At 36.2% G+C, this 4,805-nt stretch overlaps 1 long non-coding RNA gene across 1 annotated transcript in view; it reads left to right on the top strand.

Annotated features, from left to right (window-relative positions):
• The first annotated feature begins 4,098 nt into the window (after positions 1-4,098).
• The window catches only part of LOC128643738 (uncharacterized), a 3,027-nt gene continuing 2,320 nt past the window's right edge, over positions 4,099-4,805 (top strand). Inside the window, exon 1 of the long non-coding RNA XR_008399876.1 lies at positions 4,099-4,671. This is a non-coding gene — a long non-coding RNA (uncharacterized LOC128643738). The remainder of the gene's footprint in view (positions 4,672-4,805) is intronic.

Below are 4,805 nucleotides of genomic sequence, written 5' to 3'. Positions count from 1 at the left end.
TAAAAATAACTTTTTAATCTGTTTTCATTATTTATTGTATCTGCATTTCCTACAAATTCAGATGCTCATGTGTATCCTGCAGGTTTTATGACTAACGCAGGACTTCATGTATAGTTGTCCCTAATTAGCCACAGCAAAGAAGATAAGATAAACATGCTCAAAATATGTTTCTCAAGGGTTATATCCCTAGACTGCAAATCAATGCAAATTATGCTAAAGAAGGATAGTTTCAAATGATTTAAAACATTTTAGTGATATGTCTTATGAGCGCTTCTTCTTAACTTCTGGTTGAGGCGAGCCTTAAACGATGGCCTCCAACACAGCATTCGCTGCCTCATAAATGGATCCCTAAGTTTAACGCTGCTAAATAATCATTTTTCAGATGATGAACTGCAAATAAATATGGGTTTTTTTTGCTAATAAAAGGACAGCCAGCCGTGTCTTCTCTGCTATCAAGTCTGGATTAGCTCCTCCAAATAAGTCAGATCACGAGCTTTGTCGGTAAGGCTGTGCGTTGCTAACGCTTCTTTTTTTCTTACCGCTCCCTTTAAACAACGCTGGTATTACGACTTTTCTTTAAGCCGGCGTTAGCCTCAGAAAAGTGAGCGTTGAGCAAAATTTAGCTCCACATCTCATCTCGATACCAGCGTTGCTTACGGTAGCGGTAAGCTGGCAAAACGTGCTTGTGCACGATTTCCCCATAAAAAACATAACACCTGCAAAAAAGCAGCGTTCAGCTCCTAACGCAGCCCCATTGTTTCCTATGGGAAAATTAAATTTATGTCTGCACCTAACACCCTAACATGAACCCCGAGTCTAAACACCCTTAATCTTACACTTATTAACCTATCGCTGACACCTGCATTATATTATTAACCCCTAATCTGCCGCTCCGGACACAGCCGCCACCTACATTATACTTATAAACCCTTAATCTGCTGCCCCCCACATCGCCGACACCTACATTTTATTTATTAACCCCTAATCTGCCCCCCCAACATCGCCGCAACTATATTACATTTATTAACCCCTAATCTGCCGCCGCCAACGTTGCCGCCACTAAAATAAAGTTATTAACCCCTAAACCTAAGTCTAACCCTAACCCCCCCCTAACTTAAATATAATTTAAATTAAACAAAATTAATTTAACATAATTAAATAAATTAATCCTATTTAAAACTAAATACTTACCGATAAAATAAACCCTAAGATAGCTACAATATAACTAATAGTTACATTTGTATCTAGCTTAGGGTTTATTTTTATTTTACAGGCAACTTTGTATTTATTTTAACTAGGTACAATAGTTATTAAATAGTTATTAACTATTTAATAACTACCTAGCTAAAATAAGTACAAAATTACCTGTAAAATAAATCCACTTTTACACTAATCTACAATTACACCTAACACTACACTATCATTAAACTAATTACCTAAACTACCTACAATTAATTACAATTAAATTAAATAAACTAAATTACGAAAAAAAAACACTAAATTACAGAAAATAAAAAAAGAATTACAAGAATTTTAAACTAATTACATCTAATCTAATCCCCATAATAAAATAAAAAAGCCCCCCAAAATAAAAAAAATTCCCTACCCTATATTAAATTACAAATAGCCCTTAAAAGGGCCTTTTGCGGGGCATTGCCCCAAAGTAATCAGCTCTTTTACCTGTAAAAAAAAATACAATACCCCCCCCAACATTACAACCCACCACCCACACACCCCTACTCTAAAACCCACCCAATCCCCCCTTAAAAAAACCTAACACTAACCCCCTGAAGATCACCCTACCTTGAGCCGTCTTCACCCAGCCGGGTACAAGTGGTCCTCCAGAGGGTCCGAAGTCTTCATCCGATCGGGGCAGAAGAGGTCCTCCAGACGGCAGAAGGCTTCATCCAGGCAGCATCTTCTATCTTCATCCTTCCGGAGCGGGTCCATCTTCAATCCAGCCGACGCGGAGCATCCTCTTCAAATGAAGTCCTAACGAAGAATGAAGGTTCCATTAAATGACGTCATCCAAGATGTCCTCCCTTGAATTCCGATTGGCTGATAGAATCCTATCAGCCAATCGGAATTAAGGTAGGAAAATCCTATTGGCTGATGTAATCAGCCAATCCGATTGGCTGATCCAATCAGCCAATAGGATTGACCTCGCATTCTATTGGCTCGCATTCTATGTAGGTGGCGGCGATGTCCGGTCGGCAGATTAGGGGTTAAAAAAAATTATTTTAGTGTTTGCGAGTTGGGGGGGCCTCGGTTTAGGGGTTAATAGGTAGTTTATGGGTGTTAGAGTACTTTTTAGCACTTTAATAGATTAGGTGATGGACTAAGATATCATAAAAAGTGTAGATAAATGACCATAAATGCTATCAGAATATTAGTAATTTATTACTAAGCAGGCAAAAAGAAAATTATACAATTCCTAAAATACTCGATAATAATCGATTCCTACATAAATAACAAGTTCATACAAATATAAGAAAAGAAAAGATGTGGCCACATCTAAAATAACTGTAATAGTTAATCACTAAAAAGTCACTCATAGGATTAATAATTAATCGCTAAAAAAATCACTCATATGATTGATAAATACAATACATCAATACTAAAAACAATTCATATAAACCAGAATAAAGGCTACTGAAAAGTCTGTTAAAGAAAACGTAGACCCAATAAATATCAGCCTAAGAAATCCATATAGGTATAAGGTGGTCGGTGTAACTCTGTTTTAACAGGCCAATAACATAAGTGGATAGATGATTGCAGTCTGCGGCCAACTGATGTAAAAAACAAACTGTCACTGCACATGTGAGCCGTATATATCTTTAATGTCGAATCCTAAGCCTGATTCAACATTAAAGATATATACGGCTCACATGTGCAGTGACAGTTTGTTTTTTACATCAGTTACACCGACCACCTTATACCTATATGGATTTCTTAGGCTGATATTTATTGGGTCTACGTTTTCTTTAACAGTCTTTTCAGTAGCCTTTATTCTGGTTTATATGAATTGTTTTTAGTATTGATGTATTGTATTTATCAATCATATGAGTGATTTTTTTAGCGATTAATTATTAATCCTATGAGTGACTTTTTAGTGATTAACTATTACAGTTATTTTAGATGTGGCCACATCTTTTCTTTTCTTATATTTGTATGAACTTGTTATTTATGTAGGAATCGATTATTATCGAGTATTTTAGGAATTGTATAATTTTCTTTTTGCCTGCTTAGTAATAAATTACTAATATTCTGATAGCATTTATGGTCATTTATCTACACTTTTTATGATATCTTAGTCCATCACCTAATCTATTGATTTTTGTATATTATTTATTATCCTGTATTTACTATCCTGAATCTATCAGTGCATTTTTATATTATATATTTTAAACTCAGCCTAGTGCGACACTCTTATCTTTTATTTTCTATATACTAGTTTCCAACTGTGTCTGAGGGATCACAGTCTATCTTAGAGTTGGCTTTGAGTTTTTAGGTAATAGTCCAGACCTACTACTTATTTTCTCACTTTTTAGCACTTTAGTTAAGAGCTTTATGTTCCGGCGTTAGCCCATAAAACTCTTAACTACTGACTTTTAAATGCGGTAGGAGTCTTGGAGGTAGAGGCTCTACCGCTCACTTTCTCCAAGACTCATAATACCAGCGTTAGGCAAATCCCATTAAAAAGATAGGATACGCAATTGACGTAAGGGGATTTGCGGTAGCCTCGAGTAGCAGAAATAAAGTGAGCGGTACACCTGTACCTGCCAGACTCGTAATACCAGCGGGTGGTAAAAAGCAGCGTTAGGACCCCTTAACGCTGTTTTTTTACCCTAACGCCAAACTCGTGATCTAGCCATATGTGTGATATGTTATTCTAAAGCAAGATAACAGAAACATTCTTTAATTGATTTGTAAGCTTTATAAAAAAATTTTTTTGTTGTTTATGTAAAATAAAGTTTTCAGATTACTGCAAGGTGGAGTCATTCTCTATTCCAGCCATGCAGGGCACAGACAGATAAGTATTTATCTTTTATAATCATTGCAAAGTTTCTTGACATTATCTCAGGGTGGTGCCATCAGTTCAGTCTCACATACGTTATAAAAGCAGGTTTTCCTATATAAAGTCTACAGAACGCTCTAGACTTATTATTAGCAAATATTGCTGAATTATTTATTATTTAATTTTGTTCTTCCTGAGATCTTTGCAAAGACCATTTTAGGATGGGGGGTGAAAACAGCCATATTGCCAATGCCTGCTACTCTGAGCTCTGGATTTTTTTTGAGTCAAGGAAATTGCACCTTAATGAAATAATACTAGATGCCTCTATACAAGGAGGGGTTAATGTGGGCGAGCAAGTGGAAGCCTATTTAAATATGGGGGCCAATATTGCTGTGAGTCTTAGACCAGACAATAGGATCCAGTTCCTAAGAGTTCCCCCCAGGCAGGTAATTAATATACCCATGCAGGGGAATATTTACGTGACCGCCATCGCCAAACGTGATGGCAAAAATGAGCTGATGTGCTTCAACTTCATGATTCCAAGTGATCGATCCATCATCGTTATTGACAATGGGATGGTTAAGATGGCAATGTATGGGGCGCTGTGGAAAGATGAGGAGGGAAAATATCACTGAACATAAAAAAGCCTGATGGTAAGTGCGCAGATTGTAGGTAATTGCTGCTTAATCTCTTAAGTAAATTTTCAGAAAGAAACACAATACATGTTTTCATATCTTGCTGTAGAATAGTCTAAATACTTTTTTAAAATAAATAAACATTTTGTTTG

Source organism: Bombina bombina, unplaced genomic scaffold (genome assembly GCF_027579735.1).
Source record: "Bombina bombina isolate aBomBom1 unplaced genomic scaffold, aBomBom1.pri scaffold_1842, whole genome shotgun sequence".
NCBI lineage: Eukaryota > Metazoa > Chordata > Amphibia > Anura > Bombinatoridae > Bombina > Bombina bombina.
This window is presented reverse-complemented; position numbering and strand designations above follow the sequence as displayed.